Genomic DNA, 18,071 nt, shown 5'->3' on the forward strand with positions numbered 1-18,071 from the left:
ACCGGCATATAGTTTTCGAAAATATTTCAGATCACGTGAAACTGATGCCTTCAGCACTGCAAGCAAATATTCTCAGCATTTCATTTCGTTATGGCAAACTTCTCCTCCTCCATGATCGGATCAATTACCCTACATTCGCTGGCACTTGTAGTTAGTGGGCACAAACAGGAGTGTTTTGTGGATTGACATTTAAGCCGAAAGAGAGATGAGTTTGTGAAATAGGAGTGTTCATGGTGCGGCTTCGGAGTCAGTTTGGCTTTCTATTCCGTAGAACCATTACCTGTTCTGTGGCTTAGTTGGTTAAAGCGCCGGTCTAGCGAATACGGAGTTGTGGGTTCGAATCCCACCAGAACGCGATTTTTTTTTCACAAATTTCATCTCTCAATTTGTCAATTATAGCAACATTTCGTGCCTTATAATTACAAATTTTATAAAAGTTCAATCATTTCTTTCTGTTTCCTGAATGTTGGGCAGGAGATCGTTACTATCGGAAGGAGAAAAAATAATGTAAATAAAGAAAAATGGGTATAATCCGTACACTGATCCACTGATTTATAAGCTACATCAATGAATTTATATGCAGAAAACAAATATGAATCTAGTTCTATGTATCCGATAAAATGGATTTGTTGAGATCCTTTGAAGTAGCGCAGTATTAGACGTGCTCGTGCAGGTTGAAATGATCCTCGAGCTCACTCAAGCACGACAAGGAGCGTATGGGCGCTGCCTACATATGCCTACAAAGGATTCCTTTGCGAGGGCGTTGAGGTGAGAATCCTTACAGCGGAGGCGATTATGAAGGTAAAAACAACCTAAACGAGATCACTAACGTAGAAGATCTCGTCATGGCACCACTGCAGCAACAATGCTAGATGCAGGTGGCCACCGCAGTCCCCAGCAAACCACATATCGTAAAACAGTGTACAAATAAAATCGTATATGATAAGGTTTTCAATCGGAATCGTATATAAACATCTATTTAAGTTGCCAATGATTATAATCTATCGTATTGTATGATATGCCAGTTTTCAATACGACTACAATTCCTACAATCTTGTCAAATCGAATAAGGGATTAAATGCAATCGGATGAAATGGCAAAGAATCGTATAAAATGCATTAGTTCCGATTGCTATCAGCAAATCCATACACATCGTAGGGTATGTGTTCCATCAGTAATCTCAAGCTCCCATATTCATCCTATTCGAAAACAAGCGATTACGGCACCGATTGATTCCGTTCTTTTTGTTTTCATGCGTGCTCACTCCTAACAAAAAATACAAAAATAAGAAACAAAACAAACAGCGCTTCAATCCTTCGTTTTTCGTAGGATGAAAATGGGAGCCACATGCTTAATAAGGGAACCAATACCCTATGTATGATTACAAAGAATAACAAAAATCGTAGATTTTTATCGCATGAAATGCTATTCTATCGCGCAAGACCGACAAATTTAAAAAAATGACACATCACAAAAATCAATATTCTTGGTAACAGAATGCATAAGTGGTAAATTTGTACACGTTTTTCCAACGTTTCCTTCTTTTTCATATGTTATGCTATTATATTACTTACGATTAAAATGATAAAACTCCAGTTTTGGTCCCTTCAATGCCGATTCAAACCCCGTTCGCAGCGTTCCACTTTCGTGATTCTCCTGATGGTTTTTGAATCCGCGCTCAAGGAAGGCAGCTCCCGAAGAGTGTTGAATATTTCCTGGTGTAAACACTGGGTTCTGAGACATCACGAAACTCAAATTGTGCTAGATAGCCACTGCAGTGCAATCAACAGAAGAGCACTGGGTACACTTGGAAGGTTCCCGGTTTCGGACAGATTTAAAAAGCTGTTACCGCCATCGCCGCAGAAAAACACAAAGGAGGATTCTGTGCCAGCGGTCTGAATATAATTCGCCGTGCCTCAATCTTTAATAAACCATCACATATAATCAAATCACCCTCAAAGACATCACATAAATCACAAAACAGCCAAATTTTCACGGCCACCCCAACACTTCCTTCACTAATGGCAACGGTATCACCAAGAACCAATTCAGCTTCTTCCGGAATCCGGACATGCGACAATCCTTTCGGGAACCAGAATTCCATCGATATTCACCCGCGACGAGTTTACCGATCGAACGAATTAAACTGGTCCTACGGTTCAAACCAATGCAATGACCACTGTGCAGAAATAAAAACAAAAACATTTTCGTCGTGTTTATCTTTGACGGCGCCACCGCAACCACCAGCAACTTTCGTGTGTGTGTGTCGCTCCAGCTCCAGTGCTACTAGATATACCGATATATTTCATCATGTAAACACGAACAAAATTACTTTTCGATTACGGGATTAGGGACCGTAATTTGTTTCATATAAACTATTTTGAAGCAAGAAAATGTATATTGAATTCATTTAAATTTGGATCACCGAATATTTTCGTTTCGATGCGTAATAAAGATGTGGATATCAGATTTAAAACAATTTTGATATTTCTTGCGTTTTGACTCAAAAGCCGTAATGCTTACCGCACTGCCATGAAGTTTATTTCTGAAGGTGTATTTGAAATCGTTGCAATCGTGTATAACGATAAGTATGATGCATATTGATCTTCGACATCGCATTTGAGTCGCACACAACTTAAATAAAATCGAAATATTCGTATAATGATTTAAAGAATCAAACAGAATCAAACACGTTTGCTTTTGTGATTTTCACTTGTCGTAACTTAAAGTATGTTGTCGTAAATGAACTTGTTTAATATTGAAACAAAACGTAGTACATATTTATTTCACTCGTTTATCATTTATATTTGATGGTGTATACGAAAATCTATGACAATGTCTTCATTAATGGCCTTTCCTCATTTATTCGTATCAACTCTTCTGCTTTAATCTCTATGTTCTCAACTCGATGAAATGGTTCAGATAGATATGTATGCATTCTAAATCGGAATACCTAGGTTCAATTCCCGTTGCATATGATTTTTTAAGTTCCAAAGCTAGAGTTGTATATGGCTCTGCTGAATCGTAATTGGAATGATATTGCTGTGTCGTATATTTACATTGGAAAACTCAGTTAAATCGTTTTAATTTTTCTACTCAAATCGTAAATAATGTTGGAAAACATCACAGTAGTCGGAAAAAAGCTTCTATATGGCCTCCACTTTAGTAAGTATATGGCTTCATTATGCGTTGAATACGATTTTTGCCTTTCTCGTACACTAAGTGTACTGGAAAGGCTATATGTTCACTCCAAAAATGTCTTTTCGATAGAATGCCTGGAGGGTTGAGTCACATATACCAATCAACTCAGCTCGACGAATTGAGGTGATGTCTGTGTGTATGTATGTGTGTGTGTATGTACAGGGGATGGCCAAAATGTTTGGGATAGGAAACTTTTTTTCTCCCACAAAAAAATTCAACAAGCTGTAACTTTTCATAGAGTGCATCAAAAAACCTCAAATTTTGACTGTTTGTCAATCTATTATGTGTGCATCATTGGTACAAATTTGGGCTCGATTGATTAATTTTTCGTGAAGTTAGAACCGTTTGCGTAAAACACTATTTTTTAGACAACTCATTTTTGAGCTGTCGTAACTCGGAAACCAGTGAACCAAATTGAATGAATTTTTTAACGTTTATCAACAATATATTGATACTCAATACGACGTTATAAAATGAAATATTTTCTCACGGCGAATTAAGTTATATCGGGTTGAAATTTTTGCCCATATAGAGGAAAATAAGTAAAATTAACAATACCACACAAAAATTATTAAATGTGTTTTTCCCTCAATCTAAATAGGCTCTAATATATATGATTAGAGATAATTTGAGAACAGAAGTGGAAAATCTTTGGATATCAACACTAAAATTTATTCACATTAATATAAAAAAAATACAGTTTTTCGACAAAAGTCCAAAAAGTGTCATTCCATGATAACTTTTTTCAACGTTTAAAAAGTATCTATGTTTTAATAGTTTGTGAAGCATTTACATATTGTTAGTGTACGTTCAAAATTTCATTCAATTCGGTTTACTGGTTTCCGAGATATGACAGCTCAAAAATGCGTTGTCTAAAAAAAGGTGTTTTACCCGAACGGTTCTAACTTTGCGAAATATTAATCAATCAAGCCCAAATTTGTACCAATGATGCACATATAATAGGTTGACAAACAGTTAAAATTTGAGATTTTTTGATGCGCTCTATGAAAAGTTATACCATGCTGAACTTTTTTGTGAGAGAAAAAAAAGTTACCTATCCCAAACATTTTGGCCATCCCCTGTATGTGTGTGTGTATGTGTGTATGTGTGTGTGTACAAAAAAAAACTCACATCACTTTTTGGCAGTAAACCTGAACCGATTTTAATGACCGATGGTTCATTTGACGGGGAATCTGGTCCCATTGTTTCCTATTGAAAATGGTTCGGATCGGTCCAGCCGTTCCGGAGTTATGGCCATTTAGGTGTTCCGGACCGGTACCACAGGAAGGGGCCAGATATGAAAATGCATTTAACACATGCATGCGACACATCAAACCACGGGATTTTCGATAACCTGATGAACGGTAAGCAGGAAAATGGTCTCAGACCATATCTGAACCAGTAGTGTTCCGGAACCGGTTCCGGGTATCCCGCCAAAAGTGGCCAAATATAAAAGTGAACCAAACCCATGCATGCGACATATCAAACCGCAGCTTTTTCGATACCCTAATGAACAGTAAGAAGGAATACATTCTCAGATTATATTGGAACCGGTAGTATTCCGGAACCGGTTCCAGATGTCCCACTAGAGGTGGCCAAGTATAAAAGTTAACCAAACCCATGAATGCGACATATCAAATGGTGGCTTTTTTGACATCCTGATGAAAGGTAAGCAGGAAAACATTCTCAGACCATATTTGAACCGGTTGTGTTCCGGGACCGGTTCCGGGTGTCCCGCTGGAAGTGGCTAAATATAAAATTGAACTAAAACCATGCATGCGACATATCAAACCGCGGCTTTTTCGATAACCTGATGAACAGTATGCAGGAAAGCATTCCCAGAACATATAGGAACCAGTAGTGTTCCGGAACCGGTTCCAAATGTCCCGCCAGAGGTGGCCAAGTTTAAAAGTTAGCCAAACCCATACATGCGACATATCAAATAGTGGCTTTTGATATCCTGATGAACAGTCAGCAGGAAAATATTCTGAGACCATATGTATCTGAACCGGTAGTGATCCGGAACCGGTTCCGGGTGTCCCGCCGGAAATGGCTAAACAATAAAGTGAACCAAGCCCATGCGACAAATCAAATCGCGGATTTTTAGGTATCTTGATTTGGCAAAAAAAAAAGTTTCCGGCCATATTTGGAACAACCGGTAGTATTCCTCACCAATTAAGGGTGCCCCATCGGAAGTGGTCAAATGTAAAGGAGAACCAACCCCATAAATAGCTGTTTTGGCAACCTGATGAACGGTTAACAAGAGAAACAATCATAGACCACACTTTGGAAAACCAATACTGTGCCGAAACCGGTTCCAGGTGCTCCGCCGGAAGTGCTCAAATGTAGAACGGAACCAAACGCATGCACACAGCGCATTAAATATCGGCTTTTTCGATGACGCGTAGAACGGTCAGCAAGAAAAGTCTCAGGCCACTTTAAGACTACCGATAGTGTACCCGAACCACTTTCGAGTGTCTCGCCGGAACTGGCGAAATGCACAAATAAGTGTTTGACAGTACATCAAATAGCAGCTTTTTTGCATACACGATGATCGATTCGTAAGAACATAGCCTCAGACCATATTTTAGGCAACCGGTAGTGTCCCGAAACCAGTTCTGGGTGTCCATTGGAAGTGGTCAAATGTAAAAGTGATCTATACCCACCCATGCATGAGATAAATCGAATCGTGTTTTTTTTGGGTAACCAAATAAACGTTAGCAATGAAATAGTCTCAGACTATATTTGGGAGACCCGGTGTGCTCCGGAACCTGTTCCGGTACCGCATCGAAAGTAACCAAATGTACCATGCAACATATCAAATCACGGCTTTTTGTAACCCGAAGAACTAGAAAAAAGGCTCACATCACATTACAGACTACCGGTAGGGTTGCACAACCAGCGTTTGGTGCTTCGCCGGAACTACGAAAGTAAATAAAATCAATGCAAGTGATAAATATGTTTAAGAGAACAAAATCTTACAAATTAAACCCACATACCTCTTGTGGGAACCCCCTTCTTCTTCTTCTTGGCGTAACGTCCTCACTGGGACAAAGCCTGCTTCTCAGCTTAGTGTTCTATGAGCACTTCCACAGTTATTAACTGAGAGCTTCCTCTGCCAATGACCATTTTGCATGTGTATATCGTGTGGCAGGCACGAAGATACTCTATGCCCAAGGAAGTCAAGGAAATTTCCTTTACGAAAAGATCCTGGACCGACCGGGAATCGAACCGGTCACCCTCAGCATGGTCATGCTGAATACCCGTGCGTTTACCGCCTCGGCTATATGGGCCCCCTATCGCTCTTGTTTTCAACGGTCAATAAGATATAGCCCAAATGTTCAGAATTTTTTTTTTATCTGTGATTGTGTAAAGAGTTATAGCTTAGCTTGTTAGTATCGTCTTGATATTGATCAGCTTTCTGTGTTAGTGAAGGTGCTCAAGCAGTCAACTGAGAAGTCTGATATTTTTCAGCCCTGCTTATACGTTGAACATAACGTCGGACTATGTACAATCAATAAGTTTTAAGTCAATTCAAACATGTCTTTGATAAAATGCTTGCTTTTCTATAAAAATATTCGGATTCAGAAACACTTTGACTTACGTTGCCGGAAAGATTGCAAGAACATGTTCGACGAGAAAGGCACTATCACCACTAGGTGGATTAATTTTGGTTTTTTACTGAAGGTGAAAATGGTCTCTCGAGCAACCAGTTCGACATCCGTAAGGGGAGCTCGACCTTATACGCTATCTTGTCGGTTATAATGTTAGCCAAGATAGCGCTCCAGTTTAAGAGGAAGGGGATTCGCTACTATGCAGTAATGCCTCTGGATGTAAGAAACATGGTCGATAGTGCCAGTTGGGCGGCTATTGACGATGCGCTCCTGCGTCTGGGGATACCCGAGTACCTGTACAAGATTCAAGGAAGTAATTTCCACTTTATGACACAGAGATGAGTCGGAAGTGCTTTCACATAGCCTCAGGGGCCCCGCAGAAAACGAGCGTGCTTCGAAAATCTCTGGCAGGCAGCCACCCGAGAGCTCACCCGAGATGCTGCAGGGAATCGTGGAAACGCTGTTCCCGCGCCATGATATCAGAACATGGGCTGCCACCCCCTGGTCCAATCGACCAAGGGAAGATAGCCCCAGTGACGAACGATGAGCTCATCGTAATAGCGAAGTCACTCAAGTTGAACAAGGCTCCGGGTCCGGATGGTATCCAAACGGTAGCCATCAAGTCGGCCATCGAGGCATTCCCTGATATGTTTAGAATGGCAATGCAGATGTGCCTATCTAGATAGAAGCGAATTTCCGGAGAGGTGAAAAAGGAAAAGATTGGATCTGTTGCCCAAATCCGGGAAGCCACCCGGCGACCCGACGTCGGCATACTGACCTATCTGCCTTCTGGACACCTCCGGGAAACTGTTGGAACCAGTCTTTCAGGAGCATCCTTTAACTGCATGATTCAAACAAGCATGCTTTGAAATTATCCCGAATACCAGGATCGTTTTGGATCATGATTCCCAAGATTGGGGAGCAGGCCGTTAGGCTGAAAGCCGTTAGGCCGAAGGCCATTAGGCCGAAGGCTATTAGGCCGAATGCCGTTAGGCCGAAAGGGTCGTTAGGCCAAAAGAGTCGTTAGGCTGAGAGGGGCGTTAGGCCCAATAGGTTGTCATTATATGTGTCTACTGATTTTATAGTTCTATATTGCACAATACGAAATAAACATGAGAAAAGTCGACGTCATAGGGGAACTGTAGGGGAAATCAATTTGGGAGGCGAAGTAGAAAAGATTTATAGTACAGCATCTCGAAAAAGCTTATTTTTAGTCAGATACAAAGAGTTATGATGAACGGGCACAACCAAAGCTATCGACAGGATAAGATATGCAATACAGTAACATTGTCAACATAATAACACTACTTGCAAATGAATGTAATACAAATCAAAAAGGCTATTATACCTAACCTAAAAGCATCAACATCATCGTGCTTATCATTCTACCATGAGCAGGATAAAAAGGAAACAGCGCAAAGGCAACCAGTTCACTTACGTAGTGCCCTAGTGGACAAAAAAGCTGTATACATAAGTAATTAAGAATAAATATAGCATTCCAGCTATTAAATTTATCATCGAGGATTTGTTCTTCTTTTAAACATAGGCTATTCTTTATAGTTTTATGTTCTACTCACTATGAGCATTACAGCAATTAAATTTTTCATCGAGATTTTTTCTTCTTTTGAAAATAGGCTGTTCTTTCTAGTTTAACTTTTCTACTCATTATAAGTATTTCAGCCATAAACTTTTTCATAAGAGTATTTCCTTCTTCTGTACACAGGCTTTTCTACTATTCTAACAGTTGTACTCACTATAAGCATTACAGCTTTTAAATCTTTCATCGGAGATTTTTTCTTCTTCTAAACATAGGCTGTTCTCTCTAGTTTTAGTGTTCTACTCACTATTAGCATTACAGCAATTAATTTTTGCATCAGAGATTTTTCCTTCTTTTAGAAATAGGCTGTTCTTTCTAGTTTAAGTAATTTACTTTAATTAATAATACTCCTTATAAGTATTACAGCCATTAGTTTTGCATAAGACTTTTTCCTTCTACTGTACATAGGTTTTTCTTCTAGCCTAACAGTTATACTCACTATGAACTTAACAACTATTGAATTTTTTATATGAAATTTTTCCTTCTTTTGAAAATAGACTGTTCTTTTTTCATTATAAAGATTACAGCCATTAACATTTTCATCAGAGTTCCTTCTTCTTCTAAATATAGACTGTTTTATTTATATACTTGTTATAGCTATCAACTTTTTCATCTGAAATTTTACTTCTCCTAAACTATTTCTAGTTTAACTGTTCTGTTTCAAGGTGGCAGTCTACTGCTGTTCTTTCTAGTTTTAATGTTTTATCCATTATGGGGGTTACAGCCCTCAAGAGAGTTTTTCCTTCTTCTGAACATAGGGTGTTTTTTCGTAATATTTTATATTCACTATAAGCATAACGGCTAACAACTTTTTCATCGAAGATTTTTCCTTCTTTTAAACATAGGCTGTTCTTTCTAAGTTTTAGAAAACTCGATTCAGTTGCACTTGATCTTGTTAATCATGTTCGTACTGGAACTCTGAATTTGTTCCCGGTGTAACTATAATTTAGACTTTAAAACGCGAAAAACTATTAGTGCGTTTATTCAATTAACCAGTCAGCCACCCAAAATTTCAAGGTCGAAGACCGTTTAACCACAGACAAACAGACGTAACACCTTGAACGATTTTCATGGAAATCCATCGCCCAGTTCACACTACCATCACCTGGTGGAAAAGTTGCACGAATCACTGTGTTGTGCAATATCGTCAACAGAAGGCGCTAGTGTGAAACGTCAAACGTATAGAAAAACGAGGCACGCGCCTCTGATTGTGAAAGCCACAACTATGAAAATTTAAAATGATCGTTAAAAGCGTGGTCGATGGAAATTTCGCAAGTTTTACGTCTGTTTGTCTGTTGGGCTGCAAAACGGTGAGTCGATAAGGAGAGCGTCCAACATAGCTCTGGTCCTCACAAGTTCCTACCTCATGCTTCCACGGGTCAAACGATGACAAAGACCGCCAGCTAAGAGTTGTGTGCTTAGCTGGTAGTGCAGCCTGGGCACTGTTGTCCTTCTGACTTCAGCTAGATTGAGGAGGTACGATCCGAGCGTCTGTTCACCAAGGAGGTGCGGCTCAAACAGCGTCTGTTCTGGCATCCAGCGGCTGAGTATGAAATGCTGTATTGCGTCAGCTATACCTAAGAAGGCAGCCCCTTCAACGCAATGTAGGTAGCGCGGCCCCGGTAAGGTAGCCTGCTGAATACCTTCAAACACCCAGAAAAGCAATAGTAGAGTAAACGGATTGATTCAACGGCAACAGACCCGGCAACGAATAAAGGACAACGATTGGAAAGTCGGATCTTGGAACGTGAGAACTTTGAATGAACCCGCACGTGTTGGGCTCCTGGCTCGTGAACTGCGGAATGTCGGCGTTAACGTGGCCGCTATCCAGGAGATACGCTGGCCCAAAACTGGAGAACGCGAATTCCGAGCGGTGGATCCCATCGCCAACACTTCATTCAAGTACCATATCTACTACAGCGGCGGCGATAAGGCAGAACGCGGAGTTGGCTTTATAGTGATCGGGAAGCAGATGAAGCGAGTTATTCGGTGGAAGCCGATAAGCGACCGAATCTGTGTGTTGAGGATGAAGGGCAAGTTCTTCAACTACAGCCTGATCAGCATCTATGCGCCAACGAACGACAAACCCGATGACATGAAGGATGAGTTCTATGAGAGCCTTGATAAGGCCTACGGAGAGTGCCCAAAACAAGATGTCAAAATAGTCATCGGAGATGCAAATGCGCAGATCGGCAGAGAAAGTTTCTTTCGGCCTGTCATTGGAACGGAAAGCCTTCATTCTGTTACCAACGATAATGGTCTGCGTCTTGTGACATTCGCTGCTGCTAGAGGGATGGCAATCAGCAGTACCTACTTCGCACGTAAGAATATCCGAAAACACACCTGGCGACACCCGAGTGGTGACACTTGCTCCCAGATAGACCACGTGCTGGTCGACGGGCGACATTTCTCGGACGTCATAGATGTGAGGTCCTACAGAGGCCCGAACATCGACTCGGATCATTATCTTGTAGCCTCTAAAATTCGGGCGCGATTATCCAGCGTCACGAGTTCAAGAAACAACAGGACGATGCGTTTCAATATCCAGCGCTTGTCAGCCGAAGGGGTTGCTGCACAGTACCATCAGAAGCTAGACGAGAGGATAGGAGAGACCAACGGATCTGGAGATGTCAACAGCTTGTGGGGAAGTATCCACGAAGCAGTGACAACAACAGCGCAAGAGGTGATTGGTACCGCTCAGCGACGCCAACGTAATGGTTGGTTTGACGAGGACTGCCAACGAGCGACGAACGAAAAGAATGCCGCCAGAAGTCGAATGCTAGTGGCCGGTACCCGGCAGAACAGAGAGCGGTACAGGGTTGCAAGAGCAGAAGAGAAACGAATCCACCGCAGAAAAAAACGACAACACGAAGAGAGTGTTATTGCTGAAGCGCAGGAAAGTATGGACAGGAACGATATGCGGAGATTTTATGCAACTGTCAATGGCGCGCGGCACAAGACTGCGCCAGTGCCCGCCATGTGCAATGACCGGGAAGGAAATTTGCTGACAGACAAAACAATGGTGGCAGCCAGGTGGAAGGAGCACTTCGAAGATTTGTTGAATGGTAGCAGCGAAGGAGCACCCAGGAATAGGATTAACATAATGGATGACAGTCAAGCAGTGGAACCACCAACACTGGATGAGGTTAAAAAGGCCCTTAAGGAGCTGAAGAACAGCAAGGCTGCTGGGAAGGACGAGATCCCGGTCGAACTTCTTAAGCACGGAAGCGAGCAGCTACATCAATCAATCCACCAGATTATTATAAAGATTTGGGAGGATGAAGAATTGCCCACCAGTTGGTTGGATGGCCTCATATGCCCAATCTACAAGAAAGGGCACAGACTGGAGTGTGCCAATTACAGAGGGATTACCCTTTTAAATTCGGCGTATAAGATACTGTCGCGTGTCCTGTTCAACAGACTGCGACGTCTTGAGGAGTCCTTCGTCGGCGAATACCAGGCTGGTTTTCGTGAGGGCCGATCAACGACGGATCAAATGTTTACCCTGCGGATGATCCTAGATAAATTTCGGGAATATAACTTGCAGACTCACCATCTGTTCATTGATTTTAAAGCAGCGTACGATTCAGTGAAAAGAAATGAGCTTTGGCAGATAATGTCAGAACATGGTTTTCCGGCGAAACTAATTAGGCTGATACGCGCAACGCTGGATCGATCAAAATCAAGTATTCGGATCGCGGACGAAGTGTCTACGTCGTTTGTGACCTTGGATGGATTGAAGCAGGGGGATGCTCTTTCAAATTTATTGTTCAACATTGCACTCGAAGGAGCGATTAGGAGGTCAGGTGTGCAGAGGAATGGCTCTATCATCACACGGTCGCACATGCTCCTCGGTTTTGCGGACGATATTGATCTCATCGGCATCGATCGTAGGGCAGTGGAGGAAGCTTATGCTCCTCTGAAGAGAGAGACAGCGAGGATAGGCTTGACGATTAACTCTACCAAGACGAAGTACATGATAGCGGGTAGAGACAGAAGCAGGCCTAGTGGTGTTAGTGCTGAGGTAGTGATTGATGGGGAAGTGTTTGAAGTTGTTGAAGAATTTGTTTATCTTGGAACACTTGTGACATGTGACAATGACGTTTCCCGTGAAGTGAAAAGGCGTATTGCAGCTGCGAATAGGGCCTTTCACGGATTGCGTAGCCAGCTTAGGTCCCGTAACTTGCAAACGCAAACAAAATTCGCTCTGTATAAGACTCTGATTCTTCCGGTTGCCCTCTACGGTCACGAAGCGTGGACGTTAAAGGAGGTAGACCGAAAAGCTTTTGGAGTTTTTGAGCGCAAAGTGCTGCGGACAATTCTCGGTGGGAAACAAGAAAATGGAGTGTGGCGCAGACGCATGAATCACGAGTTGTACCAAGTGTACGAAGATGCGAATATTGTGAAACGTATAAAATACGGCAGACGTAGTGCGAATGTCGGAAGAAAGAATAGCGAAAACAATATTCAGCAGAGAACCCGGTAGAGGTAGGCGACTTCGTGGGCGGCCGCGAACTCGCTGGCTGCACGCGGTTGAAGAAGATCTACGATCCCTACACGTTCGGGGAAACTGGAGGAACATCGCCCAAGACCGACGAAGATGGTGCTCTACTATACGCTCGGCATTGGAGTAAAGTTACTTTGTAGCCAACAAGGTATCAAGGTAGGTACGTCTGTTTGTCTGTGGTTTAACCTTACAATCTATTTGGCCTAACGACCCGACCCATCTGGCCTAATGGCATATTCGACTTAACGACCCTTTCGGCCTAACGACCCTTTCGGCCTACCAACCCTTTCGGCCTGACGACCCTTTCGGCCTAACGACATTCGGCCTAAGGGGCTGTCCATAAACCACGTGGTCATTTTTTTAGGACTTTTCAACCACGTTAATTGTTAGAAAAGGGGATAGTTTTTTGAAAAGTTAGTGAATAGAAATCAAGAATGGTTTGGAAAGGCAACTTTTTGTGTTTACTTCATGTTCCGGAACAGTTTCTTCACCGAGAAAATTTGATTTTACTACCACAAAAAAAGAGCCATCTGTGATATTTTTAGCTTGGAATGCCGATCTATTGACACGCTTAATGCTAGTAATGCCTTTCGTATATAAACAAAACCAGTTAATGAAGGCAAATTTGCAACATTCAGTTTGAGTGTTTTTTTTTAATAAATAGTTTATGTCAATTCCTTGATTTTGCTTTGGCTGACCAAGCCATGTGAGAAATTCCACTGTTGAAAATGCTTTGACATCCATGTGCACAACAGAACATATGCTCGATGAACAAATTGAGATTTGAAATTATGAAAAGAAATCCATGTACTCTGGTGAGACTCGAACTCACGACTCCCAATTCGCTAGACGGGCGCTTCAATTCCTTCAAGCTACGGAGTCACTCGACTATCTCCGTCGCCAGTAGGCCTAGAACTGAACTCGATTCCACAATCGCACATGGTTATCATCTTTTCACAATCCAAACCTCCTTCGGATGGGATTAGATCAAAGCAGAGAAACCGTAGAGGAATTCATTACTGCGTGGTAATCACGTTGGATGTGAAAAATGCGTCAGCTGGGCCGCCATTGAATGCGTCATTCATCACCTAGGAGTCCTGGATACTGGAGACCCGAGCAAAGTTTCATAATAAACGGATAACGAACTGTGTTATCTTATATCAAAAATAATAATCAGAATTTGTTCTCAGTTTGGTTGAATAAGCAGGCAACCTATTATATCCGCGATATCATTAAAACATCACATTATGTTATCATCAGGGGCATTCTGATAACAATTTCTGAAAATCAATTGAATTGATCTGATTGAAAACTCATTTTGTTATCAGTGAGATATTTGCTCGGTCATTGATAACTAACTTCCAATGTTGTTGTCGATGATGACGCCTTAGAGTTTGACAGGTGCGGTTACATGAATTATCAGGGTGATGACACAAAATTGGTACATTAATTCTGGAATGAGCACCAGTTATCATTTTGTTATGAGGCTGTTATTCGACTTTGCTCGGGGAGCTACTTCCAGAATAAGGTGCTACTCTATGACACTGACGAGGGCAAAATGAGGTACAACCACGGCTTCGTGGTCGTGCGGTTAGCGGCCGCAGTCGTCTAGACGTATCGTAAGCCTCGGAGTGTGGGTTTGATTCCCGCTCATGTCGGTGGAAACTTATCGTCAAACGAAAGATTCATCACTGAGCCACTGGGTGTTCTGTGTATTGTCCGTTGTCTAGTGTAAGTAATGTATTCAGTCTGTGCAGCCTCTGGCTGAAGACGGTGTGAATGTCTTTTAACACAAAGGTCAATCTTGGGCTCGGTACTATGGAACGCGGCGTAAGATGGTGTATTGAGGCTCAGACTTCCACCCCGAGCAGAAGGGCATACCTTGCAAATACCATGCGAAGAGCAACATGTGCTCTAATACCTAGAATTGTTATTGCTGCGTTATTCTACGAAATGTTATGAGAACATCACAATAACAGTTGGAGGTATTTGAGCAGACTTTGGTATTGATGTAGTATTTGTTGGCTTAGCTGTGAAAATAACCGAAGAACAAGATTTGCTATTACATCATCAAGTCATCGAACAAATGAAACATTTAATAACAAGAAATGTTATTAGTTTGTTATTCAATAACTTTAGGATAACAAATACAGCACTTGAAATTTGAGGTATGCATTAATTATTGAAATAACAAGACTTGTTATATTCTAGGTGTTATTTATACAAAATTTTGGTATTCGTTTTTGTTATATTGCCTCTTATTACCACCTAATGGAGGGCATATCAAGGTATGATAGTATTTAAAATAAATACCTTGATATGTTATTCTCTTGTTATTTTCTTCTGCTCGGGACCGGGCGTAAAGCCGGTCGGCTTTGCCGATGACATTACCTTCACGGTATACATCGAGTCGATAGAGGAAGTAGAACTGACAGCGGTGCATGCAATTGGCATAATCGTGGATTGGATGAGGTCTCGTCAGCTGGCACTCGCACACCACAAGACGGTGGTGGTGAACAACCGCAAGTCCGAACAACATGCGGTGGTCACTACAGGCGGGTGCGCGATCAACTCCAATCAACTGAAGCAATACGGAGTCATGATCGATGATAAGCTGATCTTTGGCAGCCACGTGGAATATGCTTGCAAGAGGGCAAGCATGGCGATTACGGCACTATCGAAGATAATATCAAATAGCACGGCAATTGTCTCGAGTAAGCGTAGGCTTCTCGCGACAGTCGAGCGCGCTAGTGGTTAACCGAAACGTAGAGCGGCTCGAAAGCACCCACAGGTTGATGGGCCTTAGGGTCATCAGCGCATACCGCATACGGTGTCAAAGGACGCGGTATGCGTGCTGGCGGGTATGATGCTCATAGCACTTGTGGTGTCAGAGGACGAGGAGTGCTTCGCGAGACGCGGCACAAGAGGCGCGAGACAGATTGCCAGAACATCGTCAATGTTGGAATGGCAGAGGGATTGGCCATTTTCCAACAAGGGTAGATGGACATTGGACACACAGGCTCATACCGAGCGTGTCTAAGTGGACGAGCAGGCCCAATGGCGAGGTGAATTTTCACTTGACACAATTTCTGTCAGGCCATGGGTGCTTTAGGTGGTATCTGCCCAGATTCGGACTGCAGGCTCTCCTATGTGTCCGGAGTGTGCAGACTGCGACGAGACCGCGGAGCATGTGCTCTTTGAATGCCCACGCTTCGTGGAGCAATGGCCGAGTATGCAGGAGGTATGCGGTAGAGATATCACTCCTGACAACATTGTTGAAATGATGTGTACGGGGGAGGACAAGTGAGATTCCGTTTCTTCGACGGTATCTGGAATCGTCCTTGAACTACAGAGAAAATGGCGAGCTGAACAACAGCTGGTTGCGTTGGCTCCCCCTCCCCATCCTGGAGCTTGAGTTCAACGGGGGTAGTCTAAGTACTAGCCAGGGCCCGAGCCTCCGGGGAAGAGTTGAAAACCCGCCTTAAGGCGGTAGCAGGTGGAACGCTTACCAGTAGAGTGTACTCATTCACGAAGTCACCCCCCTTTTCGAAGACATTCCTGACGTGCGTACCGCGAAGGTAACCCTCGAGCAATCGCGTCTTTGACTACCTGCAGTGACGCCGCGCTTACGCTGTGTACCACATTCGTGCTTTTTTCATGGTGCGTGTACTCAGTACACGACGCGACCGCTCCCGGGATAAGGAACAGAGAGAAAGAGGTTTTAGTGTCGACCCCACATCACCCGAGGATCCACCTCTCGGATATCTGTAAAAGCAGATTTCCTCTTTCTATAAAAAAATACATGCGCCGAGAAAGTCCCGTGCATTTTTCATTCAATAAATGACAGTTAAGTTGTTGAAAACGTTTGGCAAACTATTCATGCAAAATAGGTTTAATGTTTTGAAAGTCTTCACCTACACATATCTATTTTTCATATGTTTTTAGTGAAAAAAGTTGTTCATGCAACTAGTTGGTTTTTAAGATTCATACCATCACAGAAAGTAACTGGTGGCTTCCAAGTGCTATCAGGGGAATTTGAGGTAGGTTTAAAGAGCTTCATGACGTTCAGGAATGGGATTTCAGGAGAGCTTTCGGAGTTTTGGGAGCATTTTAAGAGGTTTTAGAGATTTTAGGGGCGTTTACAATGCTCTGCGGGGAGTTCCGGAAGGACGTTATGGAGTTTAAGGGGGTCACAGAGGGTTCAAGGAGTTTCAGAAGGGCTTCCGAGAAGATTAAGGATACTCAGAGAGTTACTCGAGGGCTTCGGGGACCTTTATGAAAAAAATCAGGAAGGTTAAGAAAAAGACAGAAGGACTTCAAGGAAGACCCAGAAAATTTTGAGAGGTTTTGTATTGGAAACCAGTGGTTTTTTTGGAGCACTCAAGGGTGTTTCAGTGGACTTCAGAGGGTTTCAAGGTGGTTCAGAGAGTTATCAATGGATTCTATGGGGTTTTATGGGCCTCCAAGAGAACTAAAAAAGGTTTAGAGAGTTGCAGGGGATTTCAGGAGCATTTCAAGAGTTTTAGAAGGGTTCAGGTATCGGTTGGTCGGCTCCAGAATGTGATTAAAACGGAGAAGAAGAAAGGTATCATTACTTTGTATTCACTAAACTTTTCTTCAACTTACATTTATGGGTAAATTCAGTGGGTGCGATAAGTTTTGAATTAATGATTTTGTAAGGAGGACATTGAGCATGAACAATTCAAATTCTTTAGCTGCCATGACATGGATTCGCTACCATATGTCCTTAAGGGTTTTGTCTAGATTTATATCAGCTAAAACAAATCAGGTTCACGTGTTGTACTGCATTGAAGTCTTTCTTTGCACGAAATTGTAAAAACAGCTCTCAGTCCAACACAGTGTCTTAAATCGTATGTCTAAGTACTGGACAAGTGGAAAGTGATGAAAAACTTAATTGCCGGTGATTTTTCAACGGCACTGGGACGTTATCTTGGATCATCAGTACCGATTGTTGTTGCAAGATATTACTCCCACAGATAAAGAGACGTATCATTCGACTTATTTCCATTGTACATTAACCCTCCTAAGATGTTAGGATTTTCGCACCACGATGGCGTAGTGTACGTTCAGCGTACTTGCCTGGGCATATTAACCCCTACATCCTACTAGGGTTAATTGATCAAACCAAACA

This window comes from Aedes albopictus, chromosome 2 (assembly GCF_035046485.1).
Source record: "Aedes albopictus strain Foshan chromosome 2, AalbF5, whole genome shotgun sequence".
Taxonomy (NCBI): Eukaryota; Metazoa; Arthropoda; class Insecta; order Diptera; family Culicidae; genus Aedes; species Aedes albopictus.